General features: G+C 43.7%; 1 protein-coding gene and 1 long non-coding RNA gene across 2 annotated transcripts in view; one reads left to right on the top strand and one right to left on the bottom strand.

The window, feature by feature from the left end:
- Window positions 1-27,135, bottom strand: part of PBX1 (PBX homeobox 1) — a 220,590-nt gene that overhangs the window by 142,703 nt on the left and 50,752 nt on the right. The gene's annotated exons all lie outside the window — the stretch shown is intronic.
- Window positions 15,054-15,889, top strand: LOC310765379. The gene is made up of 2 exons (XR_014549549.1): window positions 15,054-15,100; window positions 15,250-15,889. It is a non-coding gene; the product is annotated as an uncharacterized lncRNA (long non-coding RNA).

Below are 27,135 nucleotides of genomic sequence, written 5' to 3' on the forward strand. Positions count from 1 at the left end.
TGAAAAGCTAGTAAGGAATTTTTCAAATTCACATTTTTCATGCTGTCCAAAACTATGAAAGTCGGAAGTGCAGATTATATTTTGTCACTTCTAAGAAGACACCAAGTGCCTCTTCCCTTCCCCTCTGTACACTTTCAAATATGGTGCTTGGGGACGGGAGGAAATCCACTCATTTTCCGCTTCACCAAAGTTAATGATGTACATCAGGCTGTGCCCCTCCATCCCCTTCATGTCTCTCTCCCTCAGGCTCTTCTGCTCCCCAATCTATCTGGAGTCTGCTTGGACATCATCACACAGAGACAAGCTGCAGCAGGTGGGTGAAACTAGGAAATGAAACCACCAGCCACAACTTTCCACCTGTAGGATAGCTCTCAGAAATGATGTTCCTCCTGAGTCTCTGGCTCAAGAAAAAAATGGCCCAGGTAAACTACTTGAGGGAAAGGTGAAGCACGATAATCTTTTGAAATCCAAGTCAGCCAATTCCTTAATCTGGGTCACTTCTATAATGTGGAGGGTCACTTTAGGGTGCTCAGTTCAGGGTTAGCTGTAACTTCATAAAACAGCCTATAATTTATGCTCATGGAGATCTCCTCCCCAAAAAGACCATGGACAAACATAGCAACTGCTGTTTGTACAAGGTCACAGGAAGGCTGCCACAGATAATGAATTGGGCACCCTGCAGTTGCTGCATGTTGTGGAGGGCACACTTGGCCTCATGACGGGGGAACACAGCACTTGAACCAAGGCAGGGCATGCAACCAGGGTTCTAGAGGTGAACGGGCAGTGCTGTAACCCCTTGTGGAGTGGCTGACACTGAACATCTTTCTGCTGTTTGGCCTTGGCACTGCCAGGGCCAGTTGCCGTGTGCCAGCATGGCAGCAGCCAAGGCCCTCAGCTTGTTAGACTGAAAGAATGTGCCGTTTTAATTAATGATATGTAAATATCCTTGAATGGGCTGCATTTGCATATTAAGAGAGATTTGCGGAATCTGCGGAGTAATATATTTTAATTAAGGATTAATTAAAAATAATGGGAATTTCATTTCGCCTGGCAGAATCCGTTTAGATCTTAGCACACGTCTGCTCACGAGTCTGGTCTGACTACTCGGCATCCCACGTCCTGCAGCTGAGCCCACCTCTCCCGTGTTTATCCTTCAACACCCGGGTCTCAAACAACAAAATGGCACCAAAAGGGGGGCAAGCAGCCAAAGTATCCTCCCTGTGCACCTTCTTGGTGTGATTTCCAGGCTGGTTTTGGTACGTGGGTTTTTTTTTTTTTTATCGTAAAGTAAGTAAATGGCTCTGAGACACGGAACACTAGTTGTGTTGGCAATTATGTTAATGGGATGCTATTAGGCTATGATTCTATATGAGCAATTGGGGAGAAGAAATGCCTTACTGAGAGAGAATGATACAACAGACGTCTGTCTTATTGATATAGCTCCAATGGAGCTTTCTGCATAATTACACTCGGCCACTTTCCATGGGTGGGGGAGAGGCCCTAACCACTGAGTGGGACATGGGAGCTAAGACACAAGAATGGAGTCCAGCAGCATCTGGAGGGCCACAAGCTCCCCGCCCTTGCACTAATGCCACATGTATGTCAAATGTATTGGCCTGTTGTCAAAAACAGCTGTGTAATAACAACTATAACAACAACAACAACTATATGCCACCCATATGACCGGATTCTCCCGGCCAATCTGGGTGGCTTCTAACAAATTAAAACACAATAAGACATCAAACATTAAAAAACTTTCCTGACCAAATAGTTGTTTATTTCCTGACATCTAATGGGAGGGCGTTCCATGGGGCAGGCACAACTACCAAGAAGGCCCTCTGCCTGGTTCCTTGTAGCCTCACTTTTCTCAGCTTAGGGCATTAAAAGTCAGCACCAACACTTTGAATTGTGCTCAGAAACGTACTGGTGGCTGCTCCCTGTCATTAGTCGGGTCATTAGTGAGAAAAATTAACTGCTCACGCTCAGAGACATGCTCAAGGATTCTGGAGCTGAGTCTTGGTTCAGCTTACATTGTACCATCACCATCTAGACTTGGAAAAACATTGTACACTAAGGTCCAGGTAAAATCCTGATGGGGAACATTTTGCCCCACTGAACAGTCAAAACTGCCTTATTATCATGGACTGGCCGGATGCAGCAGAGTGGTGGGAGGCACCAGCTGAGAAATCCCCAGGAAACCCCCAGAGGAAGAAGGCTCAGAGCCAGGGGATTGGTGGTGGGACAACGATAAGTGGCCAGAGGGAGAAGAGGGAGCAGGAGGTGTCGAAAGCTAAAGTGGCAACAGGGTTTAGTGAGCAGGAAGAGGCTGTGGCAGAGAGCAGTCAAGAATCATAGGCAGAAGCAGAGGGGGGTCAAGGGACAGATATGATGCAGGCTGCTGAAGAAGCCAGGGAACCTCCCACTCCTGCTGTGCAGTGGCGTAGCGTGGGGGGTGCAGGGGGGGCGGGCCGCACCGGGCGCAACATCTGGGGTTAGGGCAAATCCATGGGTTAGGGGGCGCAAATCCACGGGTTAGGGGACGCAAATCCACGGGTTAGGGGGCGCAAATTACTTGCCTTGCCCCGGGTGCTGACAACCCACGCTACGCCACTGCTGCTGTGACCAGCTCTCCTCCCCCCTGCTCTCTCTCCATGCAGAGAAAGGAAGAGGTCAGAGCAAAGAGAGACAAGATGACCAGGGACCGGGGAAGGAGACTTAAAGAGCACTGGAAGGTGGAGACCTTCAGCTCTCGCAACTTCCTCATTGGGGCAAGAACTACTGGGAAGAGCTGCTGTGATCGCTAGGCCTGCAATGTTTTGGTTTAACTTCACTGACACCAGGTGTTTTATTGCTGATCTTCCCCAGACTCCAGCTCCTGACACTCATCCTGGATCAGATCATAGGTTCATCTAGCCCAATATTGTTAATTGTGACCGGCAGGAGAAATTTGCTAAAACATCAGATCTGAGGTCTGTCTCATTCTCAGTTACTGGTGATGTTGGTGATTCAGTCTGGAACCATCTACAAACATAGAATGTACTTTTCCAGGAAGCTACAACCCTTAAGAATGTAAGATGAGCCTGCTGAATCAGGCTCATGGCCGATCTAGTCCAGCATCCTGTTATCAATGGCCAACCAGATGTCTGTGGGAAGCCTGGAAGCTAAAACAGGACATAAACGCAGCAGCACTCTGCCTAGCTGCAATTCCCAGGAACTGGTTTTCAGAGGCAACCCTTCTCCACTGAACTTAGTCAGCTAGGCAAAACAGAAAGTACCCTGCAATATGGCTTGACATTTACAACCTGCAAGCTGATAAAGTAGTCTTAGTTGAAAGACCCTTGCTGGCAGGCAGGCTTGCTGTAATAGGAATCGAAAAAAATATTTCATGATCCTAAAATGCAGCAACAGACCTTTTTAAGGCCAGCTCTGGATATAAATGGAAAAGTATTTTAGATTCCAGCATGCTTGCTCAAAATGTCCAAGAGCCTCAGATTTTTCTAGTCCTATACTGTGGCTTGTTATATACCAAAATCCTTCCCCAGTATAGCAGGGGTAATGTCACTCACCTGGATGCTAGAAGGACAAATGCAATTTTCTAATACTTGGTTTTTGAAAAACTATGAAAATGCAACTTTGAAAGAAAATTCTCACCTCTTGAAAAATGGGTTCCATGATCAAAACTAGTGGGTTCTGGAGTTAAAGATCTGTCAGATGTGCACTGCTAGAACTCTTCCTGGCATTCATCAAGGTGGATATGGAAAATCTGAAGGTTGAAATCCAGGCAATTACAGTTTTAGCCCCAGGGGCCCAGCCTCCAACTGGAAATAAAAGATGCACTTCCAGAGAAGTGGGTCAGGCCAATACAAACTAGCAGGGAACAAGGAAACACAAAAGAACCCAATGTGATTCCCAAGAGTGAAGCCCTGCAGGGCAACTGAATGCAAAGGGGATGACTTGGGAAGCTAGGAACCTTAGATAGTGTCCAGTCTAATCATGAGCACCCTCCAGATCTGAGCTAAAGAAGCCAGTTATCACTTGTCAGCAACACAGGGCTTGGAGCTTCCTTTAATCGTCTCTTTCGGACCATATGTGCTCCTGCTGCCCGCAGCAAAGTATTACTGACAAGTCACTGCACTGAATTCCCCTGGATAGCTCTTATCCATGCCATGCACACCAGGAGGGGCAAATGCAAATGCTAGCTGCATGTCTACATCCAGAATTGGAAACATACATAAGCAGAGACCACATACACAGGGCTAATGGTATCTGGCTTGGAAATTGGAAGCAAAGGGTTCAAGGCCTACTTCTCTCGTTGCCTCGTTGTGTGGTCTTATGCATATCACTCATTCTCTGCCTCAGTTTCCAAAACAGAAAAGCTGAGTGGCAATCTTCCACAGAGGATTCAAAAGCAGCAATGCCAAAGATAGGTAAAGGTAAAGGTAAAGGACGCCTGGATAGTTAAGTCCAGTCAAAGACAACCTTGGGGTGCAGCGCTCATTTCAATTCAGGATAAGGGAGCCGGCGTTTGTCCACAGACAGCTTTCTGGGTCATGTGGCCAGCAGGACAAAAACGCTTCTGGTGCAACAGGACACCGTGACAGAAACAGAGAACACAGAAATGCCGCTTACCTTCCCATTGCAGTGGTACCTATTTATCTACTTGCACTGGCCTGCTTTTGAACTTCTAGGTTGGCAGAATCTGGGACAGAGCAACAGGAGCTCACCACCGTTGCAGGGATTTGAACCACCAACCTTCCAATTGGCAAGCCCAAGAGGTTCGGTGGTTTAGACAACAGCGCCACCCGCGTCCTGCTAAAGAAATTACAGGGTGCTGTATTCTAAAACCAGAGCCCCACTACTCTTAAAGTATCCGTGCCAACCAGAACTGTGCTATACAGGAAACAAAAACAGCTAGAATCAACCCTAGTTCAGTCTCAGTTCTAAAACAGAATGAGTAGGGAGGAAGTTATTTTAAAAAGGGATGTGAGGAAAATAAAAGGTTATAGGACAGCCTATAAACCCAAATAACCCTTTGCAGCTTTACTCTTTGGGACTTGGCGGGTTTCCACGTTTTGTGACCTACATTGAGTAAAGAGGTTAAAGAAAAAGAAAGGGATATTGATTTCCATGGGGGTTTCTGAATTTTTCACTATCTAATTAATCAGGTAATTAGCTTATTGCTATCAACAAGTAATACTGCAGAGACTGCTCTCAGGAGTCTTGAGCTTTGTCCATTCCCAGGCCTGATTTTAAATGGGACCAAAAACAACAACATCTCACACCCTTTATCTATGCAGCAATTCATGTGCAGCCTTAAACAACACCTTGCTTCATGTACAGTGTTCAGCATGCCAGAGATTCATGAAACAAGTGTGCATTTCTAATCCCACATCCAGAATAACTGAATGAATGTCCTTTTTGCAAGTGAGGCCAGGCACATCAAATACCCTATGTGGGCATATTTCCACACACATGTAGTATTACATTTCTAACTGGGCATGTCTCTGATTGCAGTGCAATTTCTGGATGATGCGCTCCCCTGTTTTAGGTAAGGTGGTTGGTTGATGATCATTCGATGGGGGGGGGGAGGCTTAGAACAAAAAAATCAAAGCCAAATTTCATCCCAGGTTTGGGACTCATCCAAACTTTTGGGCGGTCCTGTGCCTAGAAAGCTTGGGTCTGAGTGGTTTTCCCCTTCCCCCACTCCTTGCCCAGAGAAAATCCACTCTTTAGTGCTAAATCAGAACAGATGTCAATCCAGAGAAAACCCAAACTGCCTGTGGAAGAACCCTTTGTTTACTCCCTCTCCAGCTGATCTGCATGGGTCAGCTGAGGGGGTGCTGTTGCCTGTGTGTGAGCGCAAAAGGGGGGGCACACCCATCACTGACATGCAGGCCTGTGCAGCAGAGGGGGCAGCAGGGCAGTGTTAGAAACTGAGATATGAAAGGTAGGAGGTAAATGGCACCTTAAACCTAGGTTATGGGTGCCACAACGGAATGTCTAGGCGCACTTTTTTTTAATAACAAGAATACAAAGCTGAAAATGAGTGAACTGCAGCTAAACCTATTAGCTTGCTTGACGCTGCAGCAATTTCTTAAAAGTCGAGCGGGTAGGAATTTCTCCTCCCATGCCCTCAGTGCCAGCAGTGGCAGCTTTAATCTGAAATCTTAGGGGCAGTACTGCGCCCAGAGCTCAGACACTGCTCGCACTAATGAAATTCCCTGTCGCAAAATGCGCCTAGAACAATGGGAGTTTTGAACGCTGCCGCAGGGTATACTTAGCCTGGGCCTTGGAGGGCTAAGTTGGCTGGGGGCCCTGCCAGGGACCAGCTGCTTTTTCGTTTATAACTTTATTCTAACAAGACTCCCGCCCTAGGCCTCAGACAAGCTCTGCACAGGTCTGGAGACATGTGACCCCCAAAGGGCTGATCAAGACCAAAAAGGGTTAGCAACTCTTGTGCTTCCAAAATATGAAGTTTTACTAAGTGCTATTTTATCATTCAATGGATTGTCAAAAATATTCTCACACAATAAATCTATCATACCCCCCCACCACCTCTTTGGAAATCGCAGAATAGCTCCTGTGGGGCTTCCGGCCAGTTGAATATCCAGGAACCAACTGTGCAGAAACCTGACCAGTTTTAACAATCTAACAGCATCAAGCGAATTATTCCACTAATGGGAACTGTGACGCCTTTCCCATTAGTGGGGAAAACCCCACTACAGTGCATCACACATCAGTCATGATAGAGATCACTCCTTCTCAATATGCTCCATTGCTGGGGATAAACGTATGAGTGATGGAACAGAAAGGCAAAATAGATGGCTCAAGCAAGTGAATCAAACTACATACTAGAAGAGAAGGAGAACACGCATATTTGAGAACCAATCTGACCTGCAGAAAAAAAAGCTTTCTGGTGCCAGCTGTGTGAGATCCCTTAGGCTAGCTCACACACTACATTTTCTAGCAATCCTGGTTACGAATGCAAATTGATTGCTAATTGCAAAATATGAAAGTATGAAACATGCAAATACAATAAGGTGTACTAGTAAGTAAGTAAGTAAACCTGGAGACAACATCCTGATGTTTATATTTAAAATTATTCTTTAAAAATGTTATCCCCTCCCCAACACCAATAACAACACCCCACCCCCACCCCCCGGAACATGAAGTAAATGGCCCAGATTTTTTTTTCATTCATTCATTTGTATTTTCTGTTTGTGTGTGTTCATTTAATTTTAATTGAGCCATATAGTCATTCTTTATTCTTGTATGTTATTGAGTTATATGTTCTTGCTTCCTTAAATATAAATAGAAAAATCAAAAATTCCTGATTCATTTTGCTGATGTTCATCAGGGGAATTTGTTCAGCAGTTAGTTACACCCATCTTACATCTTCTGATAAGGGGAGCTGTGTCTCCAAACAAATATGGCCAGTAACAATTCCCAGGATCACAGCACCATTTTTCTATCAGCTGTAATCATGAGAATTGCTACCAGTGATATCTATGACCATCTGGTTAATATGTTTGATTTTTGCTAATGTAGCTACAAGCAATTGAGAGGAACTCTTGGTGTGGGGAGAGAATGTGTGAAATGGTCCAATGTCCAGCTACCAAAACTTCTCACCTCAAAATGGTGAAACATGGAACCAACTCTGTTGGAAATTGCATTAAAACAAATAACTGGTAGCAGAGATGAAACAAATTTGCTGATGCCATGCACATGAGTTGCAAAATTTTCATTGCAATACTAGTGTTTTGGTAAGGGTCTTTAAAACGAGACTTGAAAGGAAGATTCTATGGTAGAAGCTAAGCTTTCTTATGCATAAACTCAGCTCAAAGCTGTCTAAAAAGAAAAAAAAATCATCTGACTGTTTTGGGATTTAGAACCCTATAGTGTTAATCTTTAAATCTTTACTTAGAAGTAAACCTCACTGAGTTCAATGAGACTTACTCCCTGGCAAGTGCTTAGGACTGCAGATTCAGCTAGTTGTAAATATGAATATTTTTATTAGCATAGTCTTCATCAATTAGAATTTTTGCATACAGATACGCATCTCAAAAAAAGGTTTATGATGGCAGACCAAAAAAATCAGTTATGCTGACATAAAAGCAGATTTTAGCTATTATGGAGTAATGAAAAACAACTATAAACACTAATCAGTGGCATTGGCTTAAGATATAGACTTTGAGAGAACCTTAACTCAAAGCCTAGCTCCATCACCATAGCCTTCCTGGGTAGCCTTGGACAAATCACTGCCTCTCTGCCTGATCCTAAGACCATTTTCTCAGTCAGAAACAATGGGCAAAGAGGTCTTGACAAGCAAGAAAGGTGGGTTACACATGGCAGCTCTCCTCACCCCTCCCCATTCCCATCTTTTATTTATTTACTGCCAAGCCCAGAGCAGAGCCCCATACGCAGCTGGAGGCTAAAGTCAGGCAGCTCTTCCTTTGACTTTAACACGAGGCCCCCTGCTCTGCTTTCTCCTCATGGAGGGCGCTTTGACGGATTATGCCTTGGCAGCCCAGACACCGGTGCTGCAGAAAATGTACAGGGAAGCGTCTCATACAGAGCCTCACAGCTGTGTCCTTCTGCCACCGGACAGAGACAGGGACTCATCACAGGGTAGTGGTGCCATGGAATGGCAGGCGCCCGAGGGCTGAGCATGACCTACAGGACAAAGCCATCCATCACCTCTTTTCCTCGGCTTCTCGTGAAAGGGCAGTAGGTAATGGAGGGAAGTCCAGCAAGGACAAAAACAGCCATGAAACTGGACAGAAGGAACACCAGAAGTGTACAAGTCTGAGGATTCTGTTCAGAAACAAGTGTCAACTGAAAACCCAACTGGAGGATTGTTCAACTCATGGTCTCTCAGTCATGCTGATACTCGCAAGGCACTGTCAGTGCAACAACTTCACCCTTTTTTATAGAAGAAAAGTACCGAGCAAAATGCAAGTCTAGGAGCAAAAAGGACAGTACAAATGATGCAGGAAGTCCAAAGGATGAAAAAGCAAGGCAAGGCCACATGCATAATTGTTCCTCACTGGCCACTCGTTATTTAATCAGGAAACACTAATTGTACTGAAAATAAACTAAGTAAAGATGAATAAATAAAAGATATGAAGTGTCATCAATGACCTACAAGTTACCAATAACAGAGAGAATCAGAATAGTCCCAGTTAGTGTCACATAGTCCTGAAACAACCAGATTTCCTAGACAGCTCAAAGCATTTCCCATCAATGCTCAGTGCTGAAACAATTTCTTCTTTACAACCACCAGAGAGGAAGATTTTACATCTTCCCTAGGCAAGTTGTTCCACTGCCCATTTAGGAAACATTTCCAATCTCTTACTTTTCTTTGCTGCAAACTTAACCCTGTTGTTTCTTGTCCTTACTTGTGGGTCCTCCCTTATTGCAACCATTTATAATTTGAAAACATCTCTCTTGTCCTTCTCTCCCATATTCCTGCCTGTTAGAGTGAGGGGACATAAACCCTTATCCAATCTTTACTGGTCAACCACACACACACACACACACACACATACACACACACTGAGACACACACACACATTAAAATATTTGAATTTAATGAATTAATTTAAATTTACACTTTTTATTAAAATGAACATATCACAATACCACAATGAATGTACGTTTTGAGGTGTCTTGGAAAAAAGTGGTCAGCTTCTCTTCTTTTCCTATTAGCAGTTAACACAGGAGAGCCTAAATGACTTCAAAAAACATTCCAGTAAAAGGCCCATCAGTGTTGTGTAAGATCCAGTTCTAAAAGATGTATTGACACTGATTTCATTTGAGAACTGTCAGCTTCAGTTGCCTGTGGGTCTTATATAGCTGAAGGAAAAGGCACAGCAGTTCTACCCTGAAAGGCAAACTGTCGGCTAGCTTTGGACACAAACAGGAAGGAAAAAATATCTTTTAACTGTGGGGTTTGGAGAAGTGGTCATCCAATTTGATCCTTGAGCAGGCAACTGGCACGCCTGTGCAACCTATTATAGCTCCTTAAATCAGAATTTTTTGCTTACCTATTTAAACGAGAAACAAAATTATAAACTATGAATAAACCTTTTCTCTTTCTACCCCATTAATGACACTGATTAATCAAACAATGTTTGCTGCTCTAACATTTACTCTTCTTTAAACATATTGTCTGAAACAGGAGACTGGTAGTACTATTATTCCCGCTATCCTCCTGCTTCTGTTACTAGGCAGGCAATGCTGGAGACATCCCAAGGTTTCTCCAGGTAATGAAAGGAGTCTGTAAGAAAGACAGCTGTTCAAAGGGGATGAGTGACTCTGCCTGTTTCCAGTCCACATTATTTTTGCAAACAAGCAAACCCCACAATGCTCTAGGGCAATGGTTCCCAATCGGTGGTTCATGGACTATAGGGGGTCTGCAAAACCCACCCAGGGGGTCCATGACACCATTCACATAACAAAAACTGCCATAGAGATATTAAAATTTTCAAAGGTTGGGGGTTCATGGCTTGACTTTTGAAAAACTGGGGGTGCACAGTTCTAAGCTGAGAACCACTTCTCTAGGCTAATGTGAGCAACTTTAGACTTCACCATCCGTGGTGGTGTGGTTAACTTTTGAAGTTCAGACGATATTTTCAGGAGAGCTCCTACGGCCATGGAAAAATCCAAAAATACAGGTGACAGTGTTGCTCCATTATTAAACACACAAAGCACTCGCAGAAGAGCGGTACATGGGATATAATCCTGCATGTATACTTCCCGGGAATGAAGCTCCATTGAACACACAGCAGTGCTTGCTTTGGGCCACATAAGTTTAACTTATAAAAACACATTGAGCTTTTAAGAAAAGATCTTCAGCCAGCTGAAATCCAACCTTTAGCTTTTAATTAATAATACAACTGCAATTGCTACCATGAATAAAGGAAAGAAGTATAATCTATCCTTTGCTTGATTATTTTCTTCCGACTCTGACTTCCTCTATGCTAAGTCACCACAAACAACAGTAAAACTTGAAGACTTTGTTATCATCTCATTCACTCCCCAGGGCGAGGAGGGTCTGTTAATTATGCCTCCTGACACTCTGCTCCCTGGTGGTTGATACTATCACCCCTTCTCTGAGACCTGCACTCCCATGTTCCTTCTCCACAGCTATTCAGCTTCCTGAGGTTGCACATTGCAGAGGACTTTTTTTTTTAAAAGAAACCTGACCATGATCACTGATCTTCTCATTGAGTAAATTACAACAAGCTTCCAAAGAACTCAAGAGTTCCCTGGAGAACAGTTTCGAGACTGCTGGCATATCACATTTGATAGTATTGGGTGATTGGCATGATAGCTTTTAATAACAATATTTGACAGTTGAAATGTAAAGGTATTTTAAAAACTTACAACATCTGAGAGATAACATGCAATGGTGGTTGGTATTTGACAGCTGAGAATTTATTACGGTGCTTCATATATGGAATCTGCCAAATCAATACCAAGAAATGCCAATAAAATGGAGAGGTTAAAATATATTCAAAATGCAAATTCTTATTCAAAAGTGGAATGGTGCAACAGGAAAATCTGTTGGATTTCAAAATATCTGCTAACAAAGGCTTCACCTTAAGGACAATATCCAATTCCATCCACCTGACTGCACAACCCATTTCCACATTTGTGATGGCACTTCATCTTCCTCGCCTCTTCCCTATAGTATCTGCATGCACCCTCAAAATCTGCTTCAGAGGGTCCCCAGCCCTCCAGTACACTTTTTTTTTGGGGGGGGGGCTTGGGAACTGTCAGGGAATGAAAACGAAGGGCCGTCACCTTTAGTCTTAAGTCATTTTTAAAGCACCTTCCAACACATCTGTTTTACAACATTAATGGAGAGATGCAGCAACAGGAAAAAAGAAAGAGAGCACTCCCATCTCTCCCAGCTAAGGCATGGTACAGCAGAGCCTGCAGAAAAAAACAAAACCAAAAACTCAACCCATTTCACCCACATTTCACAACCAGACAACTCAGCTGAGGAACTCTCAGAAATGTAAATCTTTACAAACTCTAGAAACTCCTGAGTGACTTGACACAGAACAGGTGGCATCTCAGGCAATCGCAAAGAGAAATATACCGGTATCAGTAATATAAAAGGATGGTGGAAAAAAATATGTTAGCAACTACAATTTAGGAGCCCAAAATATCATTTATTGCAGCCAATATTAATAAAACAACAACCCACACAAACAAACGCTGTTCAAGTAATCTATCAAGTTAGATAAAATGGCAGGTGGTAAAGTGGATTGGATTGGATTGTTATAAGATGGTTATAGTTTTGTTGTGCTTGTTGTTGTTTCTCCAGCTTGTAAACCAGCTTGTGCATAGCAATATGGAAAGGTGGTATACAAATTAAAAGTGAAGCGAAATGAAATAAGACACTGGTTCCCTTGGCTTGGATTTATCATCTCCCATTTTTGATTCACAGCATGCATTGCATGGAATTCAGGTGTAATAAACTTCTTAAAACCACAAGATCAAAAACTGACTCACTGACCAATCTCAAAAACACAGCGGCAAAGGAGGAGATGAACTTTTGAGCTGTCCCTACAGCTACGTATTCAAAGTCATTGCTAATGTATGGTGTGCTGTTTCAGGGGTCCCCAAAAGGCCGTGGCCCCTGGAAGACACAAGGTTCAGTCACCCAGCCAAGTCCAGCCTTCCCCCCAAAGAAACTGCTTCCATCACTCACTGTATTATGAAGAACAACAGGATTCTCCTTTTATATGCTTAATCATGTAGAATAGCAAAGGTGGCATGTAGAGTGAGGCATATTATTCCTAGAATTCACCCAGACTGTGAATTCTTCAGCCTAAGAATCAGTATCTATATATATTTATGGAAAATAGCACTCATAGTTGTTTAATAATACCCTATTGGCCTGAATATAAGCCGCACGAGGCAGGCACCGCTTCTCCGCGCTCCTGGCGCTGTTCGCTCCGCGCTCCTGGCTGTATGCCATAAGGTCGCAAATATAAGCCGCACTTTTAACTTTTCACATTTGGAATTTGGGGGGAAAGTGAGGCTTATATTCAAGCCAATACGGTAATAAAAAAAGGAGTTTCCCTGTTCTAAACAGCATACCTGACTTTTCCATCTATTCTATTTCCTTGGCCTCCGATCTCTCTCTAATCTCACTAACTCCTCTTACTCGCCATCTCAACCAGCTCCCCCCACCTGTCAGTCACTCAACTCACTCACCATTCCATCACACTGCCCTGCTGCCAATCATTATTCCACTCATTCTTCTGTTGCATACGGGTTCCTCAGAGGTTCCTCAGAGGGGGAACCCATTTTTGTTGTTGTAAAATCTAATGCGCACTAAGGACACTGGCATTGGTAATCATTAATAATTGGATTGTGATAATAGTTAATCACAATCCAAATTTAATCTGCTGATCTACTAATATATAAAAATAAAATGAATATAACAAATTGTGTGACAATATTTCTGACTGCATTTGTCAATTGGGGGGGGAAAGTTTTAAGAACCTACTTTAGGTTTTTATCCCTAATCCTGCTCCTTGCATTGCTTCTGATCATTATTAGCCAGCAATTCAGCACTGAGTTTGACTAGAAGACTAAATATAACAACCATCTGGAATACTGCCCCTGACAGTGGAGGAAGCACATAGCCATTGTTAGTTTTCTCTAACCGCTTTTGACAGCCTCCAAGTTAGAGCCCATTATTGCATCTCATGGTGTGGAATTTTTGTTAATGATGTTAATGGCAAATTATTATTTTTTCCCTTTCGCATTCCTTATTGTCTACTTGTACTTCTTTGCCAAAATTTGTACTTTTTTGTACTCCTCATTTGGACAAGACTTTCATTTCCTGAAATACATCTTCTAATGTAAAAGGTAAAGGACCCCTGGATAGTTAAGTCCAGTCAAAGGGGACTATGGGGTTGTGGCGCTCATCTCGTTTTTCAAGCCAAGGGAGCTGGTGTTTGTACACAGACAGCTTTCCAAGTCATGTGGCCAGCAGGACTAAACCGCTTCTGGCACAATGGGACACCGTGACGAGTGCCAGAGTGCACGGAAACACCGTTCACTTTCCCACTGCAGTGGTACCTTTATATCTACTTGCACTGGTGTGCTTTTTAACTGCTAGGTTGGCAGGAGCTAGGACAGAGCAACAGGAGCTCACCCCGTTGTGCAGATTTGAACCATGTGATCAGCAAGCCCAAGAGGCTCAGTGGTTTAGACCACGATATCACCTGCATCCCTTTTAGATGTCTTCTAACCTCTAATTAGCTTCCTTGATTCATTAACCCTGCTGGCATCTTATTGGCTCTGATGGTTCCTTTCCTGTTCTGCAGTATATCATGGAGCTTCTATTAATGAGATTAAAACAAACAAAAGCCAAACCTATCTGGAGAGATTTGACCCTCTCTACTTTCCTTTAAACTTCCTTTTTACCAGTTCCCTCATTCATTAGTTTTCTTTTTTATTACGGTATTTCATAAAATTTATATACACTTGATTGTAAAACCTTAAATGGTTTACACACTCCAAAAGTTATATGTGACTGTGTTGCGCTTTCGTAGCAACTACCCACTTACATATCTATTGCTCCCAGACATTTCAACAACACAGCTTGCAACAGGTTTGTGCCACCACTTAAGGTATTAGTACCCATTCCATGGCTTAGGGAATTGTTGCAATTAAAAAAATAGAAATCTCAGAATTTGATAACTTATCACAAGAGTTAAAAAAAAACAGTATGACAGAACAAAATCTGCATTATGATTAAAAAAAAACTATTTAATAAACTCCTGCTCTTATTTGTCTCCCCTTCATTACATTCCCCCCTTTACATTATATTCTCCAATTATCCTTTATCAGCTGAGGCTGCCATGTTTTTTCAGAGCTCTATCCTGAAGACCTCTCAAATCATCTAATATTTCAGGAATCAAGTACATTCCCATTCCCCACCCACAACTTTTGGGCAATTTGTATGGTTCTGACAATAGGAACTGAAGCCCATTATATGTATCACAAACAAACTGCATAGATGCCTCTTTATGCATGATGCCAGATTTAAACTTGCAATATCTTATTTTATGTTAATGTGTTATGCATTTGATGTTAGCCACTCTGAGCCCGGCTTCGGCTGGGGAGGGCGGGATATAAATAAAAATTTTTATTATTATTATTATTATTATTATTATTATTATTATTATTATTATCATCATCATCATCATCTGAGGCAAGCCAAGAAATGGACATGAAATTGGCTCTGCTGCATTGCATTTCCTGGCTTTCCTGCCCCTGAACTTTCCTCCCCCAAGCCTTCAGAGTTAAATGAACATTAGATGCTTCCATTGCTACTGGTGAGCTGTCTTCCTGCTTTCATCAGCCCCCTGAATTTGCTGGAGCTCCAATGGAAGTTTCCAATGCTGGGGACCAATGACCGAGGACGGGAATTTGAGCTTTGGAAACACTTTTGGCTTCTACCTCCTTGTTTAACTTATTGGTAGGACATCAACATGAATATTACTAAAAATGTAAAGTGTCTTCTTCCAGTGTTGGGGGGGGGGTTGTTTAAGAACTTACCACTGGAAGACAGGAGTGGGGGATGAAAAATAGATGCGATTTTTTGAGAGTGGTGGTGGGGGGAGATTGTCAACTCAGCACTTATACCGAAAATCCTTTGTAAGCATATGATGCTCCTGAATTCTAGCATGAGAAGGCAGCTATTAAATGATGGCTGAAATACACTTTGCGTGTGCTCAGAGGCATTTTTATTCCCATATTCCAGGATTCCACCTAGGAACTGAATGAAAAAGAAGATTCTCAGTGGGTTCTGAACACAAATTAAATTGTCTCCAGGAAGAAAGGGTGTGTGTGTGTGTGTGTGAAAAAGAAGCCCTTGTTGAGAAGAGTGGTTAGAAAGAGGAAAAGAAAGATGAGAAATGAATTGTAAATTTGCGTGGAGCAGAATGTATTTTAATAAATTATATATATGTGTATGCATGTGTGTGTGTGTATATGTATATATAAATATATATAGTTTAACAATTTTTAATTGTGTTTTTCCCCCCTATGCTTTTAGCGTTTCTTAATTTTATATGAAAGCTGCCATGAGTCTCATCAGGGGAAAACAGAAAATAGTCGCAGTAAAGTTAGTAATGTGCTCTGCTTGCAATGGAGCTCACTATTAATTTCTAAACCGAGATGACACGAGGGTTGCATCTGCTGGGGAGCCATGCCATCATTCTGTAAATGTGTGTGAGCAGGCAGGCTCCACTTGTTCAGTGTAAGTGCAGAGATGTCCCCAATGTGAACGTCAGAAAGGGAAGCACAAAGCAAAGACGGTCAGGTATTGGGTTAGACCCCACTATCCCAGATGAGGGGCAGGCATTTCATGAGTTCTTCTCTTCTAATGACTCTCTCTCTCTCTCTCCCCTCACCCCACCCCCAGGCTCCCCCTCACTTTCTCTCTCCTTTTCCAGGCTGCATTTAATTTGACACCTTGAGCCTTGGTAATGAGGTGGGGAGCATGAAGAGCCACAGTGGATTTCATTAGGCTCGGCACTGCAGGCCCCACTCTCTGTGCGTTAATGACATCGGAGGATAGGGAAACGAGACAGCCACCGCGCGAGATGAAATAAACATGAGGGCTGTCAGCAGTGACAGCTGAAGCAAAGGGGACAAAATAAGTCAGGTAGAGACCTTTCCCATTCTGCACAATGCAAAGCGACACCTTGCCAAGGCCTTTCACTGCGATCCTCTCTTCTTGGGGAGAAAGGGGTGGGGGTGCGGGGCAGAGGAGATGAAGGAAAGGAAATGCAATTAAATTAGCAGCATCTTACCATACAAATTACATTTATCAGTTTAAATGTCAGCGGGAACCAGGCCCATTCTCCTCCCTTAGGGAAACATTATTTGAGAGGAAAACAGGAGTTCTTTTGCAAATAACAGTGTAGCTTCTCTTGGGATTAGCTTTAAAAATCCAACAGAATGGCAAAGGCATCTCAGGAAGGAGCCAGCAAACAAACAAAACATCTCCTTCCTCACCCAGGCCAGCAGCAAGGAATGAGCTGCAGGAGACACACACACACATACAGAGAGAGAGAGAGAGAGAGAGAGAGAGAGAGAGAGAGAGAAGGGTTATGACAGGAAAGGTGAAGGGATACTCCATAAGCCCTGTTCCATTCTCCTTCACAACAGAGCAAGCGTTGGTGAGGAAGGAGTGGTCCTTTGCACAGATAAGCATGATAATCATATTCCCTGGCTGGGAGAAGAGGGATGCCTTAACCTGGTCGGAAGATAATGTCTGTGCCTGGCACGGCTGGCCCACCCATGAGGCAAGGTGAGCTAACCACCTCGGGTGGCAGGATCCACAGAGACAGCAGATCCAGCCTCCAAGGAATGTATCCCCTGCCACAGCGGTGGCAACAGCCGCCATGTACTCATTGGAGGCTGGATTTCCTCAGCAGCTCCCCCCCCCCCATGCACGCGCGTCCCTCAATGCCCCCTCTACATCAGCCTCTGAGCAAATAGGAGGTGTGCTTGTCTCCTCCCGATGCAGATCTTTATTCCCCATTTGCTCCTGATGTAGATCTTCACTCACCCCTTCTTCCCCGATGATGGCATTTTGTAGTTTGACTCAGGTGCCCAAATGTATTGGTGCCAGGGTGGGCCTTGTTGGGGAAGGCATAGACCATGGGTAGGCAAACTAAGGCCCGGGGGCCAGATCCAGCCCAATCGTCTTCTAAATCCGGCCTGCGGATGGTCCAGGAATCAGCGTGTTTTTACATGAGTAGAATGTGTCGTTTCATTTAAAATGCATCTCTGGGTTATTTGTGGGGCCTGCCTGGTGTTTTTACATGACTAGAATGTGTGCTCTTATTTAAAATGCATCTCTGGATTATTTGTGGGGCATAGGAATTCGTTCATTCCCCCCCCCCAAAAAAAAATATAGTCCAGCCCCCCACAAGGTCTGAGGGACAGTGGACCGACCACTGGCTGGGCTGTGTGTGTTGCAAACAGCCACGGGATGGACACAGACGAGGCACATCGGCATGCAGGGACAATGACCTTCAACAGTGCTGAATAGTCCGAATGCCTGAAGCTGTTTCTTCTGAGCTTGCCATTCTAACTCAGTGTTGCCCTGACTTGGTAGTGGCTCTCCATAGACTTCCTCACCCCTGCCAAGTAGTTCCTTTCAGCTGCAGATCTCAGGGATTGAACTTGTGATCTTATGAATACAAAGCATATGCTCTGCCACTGATGATGACTATATACTATACACTTATTTAAACCCCGCCTTCTGCCCTGACAGGGACTCATGGTGGCTTACAGATAAAATAGGAACGGCTAAAAATATAGAAAAGTATAATTAAAAAACAAGGTAAAACATTGAGAAAATTAAAGCTGCATAGAAATATAAAAGTTATATTAAAAAACATACAGACGATTACTATAACAACAGGGAGGCACTAGTCCTTTCATTAAAAGCAGTCAGTTTCCAAAAGCCTGGTGGCAGAAGGACAACAGGGAGGGAGCCAGGCTAGCTTCTCTAGGGCAGGGATGTCCAACAGGTCGATTGGGATCTACTGGTAGATCCCCGCAAGGTTTTGGTAGTTCGCGGTCTATCTCTGGCTCCCTTTCCTTAGTGTCGCTAAAACTGACTCCTGCCCCGCCCCCTCACCCCGCCCTCCATTGTCGCATGATCTCTGGAAGGGAAGATGGAGTTTTCTCTGTAATGCTGTCTTGATCCATAGCGATCTTTTTGTGAATGACTTCGCAGTAGATCACTGCCAGTTTTTAATTCTGAAAGTACAGTGGTACCTCGAGTTAAGTACTTAATTCGTTCCGGAGGTCCATTCTTAACCTGAAACTGTTCTTAACCTGAAGCACCACTTTAGCTAATGGGGCCTCCTGCTGCCGCCACGCGATTTCTGTTCTCATCCTGAAGCAAAGTTCTTAACCCGAGGTACTATTTCTGGGTTAGCGGAGTCTGTAACCTGAAGCGTATGTAACCTGAAGCATATGTAACCCAAGGTACCACTGTAGATCGCAGTTTCTTGAGAGTTGGCCACCCCTGCTCTAGGGAAAGAGTTCCAGAGATTGGGAGCAGCCACCGAGAAAGCCCTCTGATCTATGCCCCTGCACAAGTGTGCGAGGACTTTTCTATGAAAAATGAGGCCAAGAATCTAGGGCCAAACAAAAATTTCTCAGAGAATAATTTTCTAGCCATTTTTTTTTTTGGGGGGGGGGGCGTGTTGGGAGACTGCATGATCATTTACCAGCTTGACTGGTAGGTGAGCCAGGTCAGCTAGAAACGGAGCTGTGGGGAACATGTGAGGAAGGAGCCTCCAGAAAGAGTAAAGGGAAGTTGCTGATGCATTGATGCATTGGAGGCTGGTCCCATGCAAGGCAAGTGGGGACCTGGATTGTGGCATTGAGGAAAGACAGAAGGAAGGAAAGTCTGAGGTGGGTGGAGGACAGAGGAGAATGGAAGGGGGAAATGCTGCGGAGTGCAGACATCCCCTGGGGCCTGAGGATCCTTGAGACCTTAAGATGCGATAGGAAACTTGGTACCATTTTCTTTTTTGAGCTGGTTGGAAAATCCCCCCCCCCCCCCGCCCCGGAAAATATTTGGTGATATAACCTCTCTAGTTTCACCATCCCTGATTTTTTGGTGCAACTGTAGCTCCAGTTTTAATATTGTTTAATGATATTCTAAGGAAGTCATGGGCTTGGTCCCAACCTGTTCTATTTCTCCTCCCTTAACCCACTGCAGTGGTACCTCTGGTTACGTACTTAATTCGTTCCGGAGGTCCGTTCTTAACCTGACACTGTTCTTAACCTGAAGCACTACTTTAGGTAATGGGGCCTCCCACTGCTGCTGCTGCTGCTCTGCCGCCGCACAATTTCTGTTCTCATCCTGAAGCAAAGTTCTTAACCCGAGGTACTATTTCTGGGTTAGCGGAGTCTGTAACCTGAAGCGTATGTAAGCTGAAGCATATGTAACCCGAGGTACCACTGTACTTCTTTCATCCACCAATATGAACCACCTAGAGTCCTGATCTGGGGAAAAGGCAGGCTATAAATAATTATAATAGCAACTACAACTAGCAACAGAGTGTTATTCAACATTAAGTGAGCCAAGATTTCTCAAGAAATAATTTTCTTCAAATAATTACATTCCCCAACCCTCCAAAAAATGTTTTGCAAAATGCTCCCCTCTTGCAACCCAGGGAGAATTTTGAGAAGCCATTGTTCTCTTTCTCTTTCCTTCACTGAGAGAAACTAGCAGCAGAGCAGAGACAGAACTTTATCAATGCCTGGACAGATCATTTCCTGGACTGCATTGAGAAACTATTTTTAAATATCCCCAGAGATGAAAGGGAGAAATGACCATAGAAATCAATGAAACAAATGCTGATGTAGCCAGGATTGGGAATCCCCAGTGTTGTCCATCCTACTGCTAAAACAAAAACAAACAAACAAACTCCCATGAGATAGCAGCAGAGTGATCTTGCTGTTTCTTAACTGATACCTTATTTACTGAAAATTAGCACCGCTAATGCAGATTCCAAAGCAAATACAGCCCCTATTGCTGACAGCTGGAAAAGGCTGGTGCTGAGATCTAGCCTTACAGTGTCATTCACTCTGAATGCTGCAGGATAGGCTCTAAAAAAAGGTAAAGGTAAAGGACCCCTGACAGTTACGTCCAGTCGCAAACGACTCTGGGGTTGCGACGCTCATCTTGCTTTACTCCCAAGGGAGCTAACATTTGTCCACAGACAGTTTTTCCGGGTCATGTGGCCAGCATGACTAAGCCGGTTCTGGCGAAACCAGAACAGCACATGGAAACACCCTTTACCTTCCCGCCGGAGCGGTACCTATTAATCTACTTGCACTTTGATGTGCTTTCGAACTGATTGGTTGGTAGGAGCTGGGACCGAGCAACCGGAGCTCACCCTGTTGCAGGAATTCGAACCACCAACCTTCTGATTGGCAAGCCCAAGAGGCTCAGTGGTTTAGACCACAGCACCACCCGTGTCCCATAGGATAGGCTCTAGGTGGCTTACAATACCCCTGCAGGTATTGTCTGGAGGTATGAAACCTCAACTGCTTGTTGGGGTTGAGCAGAAGCTGAGAAAGAAGTATACAACAACCCTGAACTGTTCACCGTTGCTTTAATCCTCATGTTACATGTTGAGTTGACAGAGTAGTATACAACAACCTTATTGTTGTACCCCTATTACAGACTGGAAGGGCTGCACTACGAAAGCAGTTCATGGCAGCCCTGAAACTGCAGTCTGCTGCTAACATGGCAGGTTAGAAGTGGGTTTGGAAGCTGGTTTGGATTCTCAGTGAAAAATTCCTCACACTTCTCAGGTTGCCGCAAAGGTCAATCTACTTATATCACCTCCTTGGACCTCCTCTCAGGCCAAATCCATCCATCAATTGCTAGCATAAGTCTCATGCTCCATTGACTTGCATGCAGACTGGGTGCAATTTTAAAGGTTCACAAAATAAAATGGGGGGGAGGGGAGTTTGCACATGTAGTAAAACCAAAGTCAGCATAGCAGCTTCTGTCAGTGAAACAAAGTTTTGTTTTTATGGCTCCTTTATCCACAGACAGACACTCTCTCTCACTCTCTCTCTCGCACACACACAAACGAACACAGAGGTACCACTGTAACAGGTTTAAACTGATCCCATACAACTTGACTAGACAGAGCTCTGGCACTCTCCCGCCCTGGCCCGGCTACCACGGTGGAGTCTACCTCTTTCTGAATCTGAGCAATTTTATCAGCAAAAAAAAAAAAAAAACTTTGCAAAATTGTTACAGGAGATATTATATATAGGAGGATCAAACTCATTGTATGATAGTTGATCCTTATGTAGCCAAACCAGCACAACCCATGCACCAGAAAGAGGCACCTGCAGGTCTGAGAAAAGTCTGCAAAAGAAGAATAAATAAAACCTTAAGGGGGGGGGAATCCAAATGGAGGAACAAAAACAATCCAATGAGAACTAATCAGAGGCCACAGCAAACATATGGTGTGTTGATAGAGAAAAACAAAAACTGTGTGTACGTGTATAATGAGTGGTTGGAAACAGGATCACTCCACGTGGCAACATTTTGTTGGGAGATTTCATGTACGTATGTCTATGGGGGGGGGACCCGAAACTCAAGTGCTGATGGATGGCTATGTAGCTGAAATTGAATTACTGAGAAACTAGGGGGAGGTATCAGCATGCTCTCTTCCCAAGAACAGACCAGCCACAAAGACAACCAAGTGAGCTTGCCAGAGCAATAAAGATTAAAGTGGGGAGCTAGCCATCAGGTGCTTCTGCTTGAAGTGACAAAGGCTTACCTCACCTGTTTGAAAACTTCCCTCCTAAGATATCTACAGTCTCCATTCTTGGGGCTAGAAAACCATTTATGATACGAACCAAATCCTTCCCTTTCTGCAGTTCAAATCCAGTTTCTCTTGCACACCGAACAATCGTCTTTCATCTATTCTGGCAGCATTTTACATGTTCAAACAGTCTGATCACAATCTGCTTTCCTCTGTTCCAGTTTTCTTCTCTTCTGTAGAACTGAACACACACCCAGCTCCTCTCTCAAAACTTTTCTCTTTGGCCTGATGTTCTAAGCACTTCATCTTTGAGGTTTTCCTCTGAAATCCTTCCAGACTGTCAAGATCATGCTCAAAGTTTAATAATAAAAATATGTGTGATATTTCAGCAGAGACCAAGCATAGACAATAAGCTTATCAAGCAACAAACACAGAGCTGTTGCTCATTTGCTGTGCAGGATCTGAACATAGTTCCCCAGCTTCCCATTTTACTAATGCTCAGACTATACTATATTGTTCTTGGGAAAGCAGTGCTTCCCGGCCCCACATAAAAAAGCTAGTTGAGCACAGCTGGTGAGATAGCTGATACAGTGCCCCTCCCCAGAACAGAGATCCTGCCTGTCTGCTATGAGGATGCCCTACATCCATTATGGGTTAAAAAGGATATTATGCAGTGCTGCTGGATCTGAAGCTGAAACTACATGTTACTAGCAATCGGGTCATAGGTTTTTAAGAATTATTACTATTTAAATAGTATTTAGTATATCTGTACTTGGCTCTGCATCTGATTATTTCCCCCCTTAATGACTTCACACATAACTTTTTCTCTCAAAAACTGACATATCCATTGCATTTGAAAGGCAAGACAGATGTCATTAAAGTATTTGAAAGCAATAAAAAATTACTTAGTCGTCTACCAGCAATTTTCAAGTGGGATGGGGATAGTTTGAGCTTTGCTGACCTCAGCAGCTCCTGCTATATACAATGGGCAAAGGTTTCCTTACAGTCTGCAAGCAAAGCTGTGAAGTTAAGAGGACTATTTCAGCTTAGCCCTGCACTCAGGAGACTGTACAGATCCCGGAAGCCTTAAAACCAGCTATGGAAGCTTTTTACCACTTTTATTGAGCTATAATTAGTTTTTAAGACTTCCACAATAAAGCAGAGAAACACTTCTGATGTTGGAGGGGCAGTGTGATTGGAGCAGTTGCTTAATTAACAGTTCTTCCGCAACGAAGAGGCAAATTTCAACACACACACACGGTTCAGTTCTGGCAGAAACTAACATATTGCGGACCCAATCAAGTTCTAGCCATACTTTGTCACCAGTGACTAGAAAATATGGGCTGAGAATTAAAATGTGGGTCTTCGTTGATTACCAATGTGCCCAGCAAGTTCAGAGCGGAGTAGAAAATTTAGTACCTAACTGTCCTGCTACCTCTTCCCAATTTTCCATTAATACTTTGCTGTCAAGAGTCAGATAACTATGTGTAGACTAGAAAACATGTTGAAACCTGATCCCTTAAATTTCACTAGGAAACTTGCTTGTTCCTTTCAGATTCCACCACAATTTCACCTGAGGAACTCACTGTTAGTTTCACATCTGGTGAAATATCAATGGAAACCCTTACCTAGTTGATTATTCTGTCCTTACCTGAAAGGGTGACGGATTGAATAATGTACAAACATCTATTATGGTAGCCAATAGACACAATCCACAGAGAAATTCTCCTGGACAATGTTCACTGAAATGAACTGGAATCACGCTAGTATATCACTTCTAGCAAATGACTCCGAAAGGAGGAGGGTCCAAGATTCATGGATGCCTTTCTATAGATGCTGCAATTTCTCATGCACAAACTCCAAGGAGTCAGGACTACTAAGTACCACAGAAAATTATCACTGAATCCACATTTCAGACTCTTTCTGAGCAACTTCAACACAAACTGTTTCGCTGATGATCCACTCCCCTGACCTACTACCTATTCTGAAACTGCCCCCCCCCCACATACGCATACACTGATTCCCACACTAAACTGGGACAGTAATTAGCATCACCTTGTCATGGGGTACAGAGAATGGCTGCAACGGCCCATTTAACTGCATTGCGCTCCTGGCCATGGGCCTTATTAGCATATTTCAACCGCAACATGATGGATGAAGATAGATGGGGGAACATCATCCTTGGTGAAAACACTGTTTTATCAAGGTTAAATCATCATCGTGGATGCAATCTCCCTGTATGTGTTCATTTCTGGCCATAGACTTAGCGCGCATTTGCCGCTCGTCCAGCTTAAAAAGAGTTATTTGCTGGATAAGTGAGGAGTCATATGTGGCAAGTAGCACCTCTGACCATTGATTATCTTGCCCTGTTAGTACTGATCAGCTGTAGGGCAAGGTGCAGGCAGGAAGGAGGTACCCATTTAGGCGTTAGGAAATAGCAGTGCTAGAGCCAGAATGTACACATGCAAATCATTAGAGGTTTTTAAGCCGAGGTCAAATGGCCCCTTCTCAAGGAGGCTGAAGACAGTGCATCAGCAAGGGGTGATGATCTCTGAGGTCCCTTCCAACTTTATTGTTCTATTATGCTTTCAGATTCTGCCTGGATTCACTTCATCACTCTGAGAAAAGGATGCACAAGCAACTACCTTCAAGAGTGAGCAGTGGTGCCGGCATGCATGTGAGGTGCCTGGGATGGGGGGAAGCCCAGGGTGTGCACATGTGTCCGGGGGAGAATGGGCACCATAAAAACAACCCCATAAGGCTGTCAAAGGAGAGGCTGGATTCCAATCACTCACTTCTCAATTCAAGATTTGGTCTGTTTTTAGTCACTCTACCGCATCACACCAGACCTTAAACCAGGCTGAAGGGTGTGTGCGAAGAAACAGGTGGTTTGCTAGGGGTGGGATGCACTTGAAGAACCATTTCAGAACTGTGGGGGTGTCTAATATTTCTCCTTCGACCAGAGTGGGAAACCTGCGGCCCTTCAGCTATTGCTGGATTTATAATTCCCATCACCCCTAACCATTGGTCATGCTGGCTGGGTCTGGTGGGAGTTGTGAGTCCATCAAGGTGTAGAAGGTCAGAGGGTCCTCAGCTCTGCCTCAGACAAAAAAAAATGGCATCTTTTACTCATCATGTTTGATGTGGTTTTGAACAGCTCTAGTGTAATGAGTTCAGAAACAAATCTATGGGGAATATTTCTTGTACATCAGGATGGAAGCGAGTTAATTCAACCGTCTTATTTTAAATTATAAGTAAATACATTGTCATTTGGTGGAAGAATAGTTTTTTCCTAAGCAGATATTTTGGGGGCACATTTTGCTGTACATTTGTAAGATTTGTTTAGATTCCTCTTATTGCTTGCAGTAAGCACACTGGCAAACCACACAAGGCTGCATCAAGGATTAGTGAGATATAAATGCTGTAATTACACACTAGCTTTTTATTACATATTTTATAAATTCTAATTTATTATTATGATTATGTACTATGTAAGATTTCTTGCCATGTTTGGCTCTTCAGCATACAGTCTCTGCAAGAAAAAAATCCAAATCCCAGCCAAACAACTTCCCTAAGGTTCATTAATTAATACATAATGAGCTCAGAAAAGAAAATGTGGACATGAAAAATACAGGAGAAGCAAGATCAGCAATGTCTTGGTATTCTTTTCTTAGAAATCAGGAGCATGACCATCCAATGTTAATCATAAAAGGACAGCTTAAAGCATTTGTTCATTTAACAGGTCTTAAGTACACTAGGGCCTAGGGCTTGCCAATCGGAAGGTCGGTGGTTCGAATCCCCACGACAGAGTGAGCTCCCGTTGCTCGGTCCCAGCTCCTGCCAACCTAGCAGTTCGAAAGCACGTCAAAGTGCAAGTAGATAAATAGGTAACACTCCAGGGGGAAGGTAAACGGCGCTGCTCTGGTTTTGCCAGAAGCAGCTTAGTCATGCTGGCCATATGACCCGGAAAAACTGTCTGCAGACAAACGTTGGCTCCCTCGGCCAGTAAAGCGAGGTGAGCACTGCAACCCGAGAGTTGTTCACAACTGGACCTAACTGTCAGGGGTCCTTTGCCTTTTTAAGTAAACTAAACTTTGGTTAGAGCACATCTGATCTTAGAATTTGAAGCCAATGTAAACTGTCTAATTGCAGCAAAAGTGCATGTACACAAGTGGTGATAGAAAGCATTCTGTACATGCACAAGAGTGTTCTGTACATGCACAAAGAGTCCTTTGTGGCTTTTAAAAATATGTTCCTAGACTGAAAGCCAACAAACATAACAACAAACATCCATGATTTTGTCCATAGGGTTGGTCTGAACACCAGGAATGTGAAGCTCTGGGAGGTGGTGCTTAATCTTTTCCTTCCATGCCCTTCTCCCAGTGTAAATCTCCTCCTTCCAAAAAGTTGCTATCAGTCCCTCAAGAGAAAACAACAGGGAAAGTGAGGGTTTCTGTTTTCTCTCCTACACTCAGCGCCTGAAATTCACTAGGCACCAGGCACATTTTGCATCTGGCTGTTGGCCACCTGTGACCAAGTGAAGATGCCCAGGCGCCAGTGATGTCTCCACCACCTGGAGGTGCACGTCTGGAGATCCTTGGATCTTGACCGTTTAACACTAGCAACACAACCTTTAGAATTCTATCCATTATATTTTATCTGCACAAGCAGAATGAATTTCAGGAACCCAAAAGTCCTATTGAAAAATCCGAGCTTTGAGCCATCTGGCCACAAAATGGCAACTAGGCATTCCGTTTTGGCAACTGTAACCCTG

Source organism: Podarcis filfolensis (assembly GCF_964270895.1).
Source record: "Podarcis filfolensis genome assembly, chromosome: 6".
NCBI lineage: Eukaryota > Metazoa > Chordata > Lepidosauria > Squamata > Lacertidae > Podarcis > Podarcis filfolensis.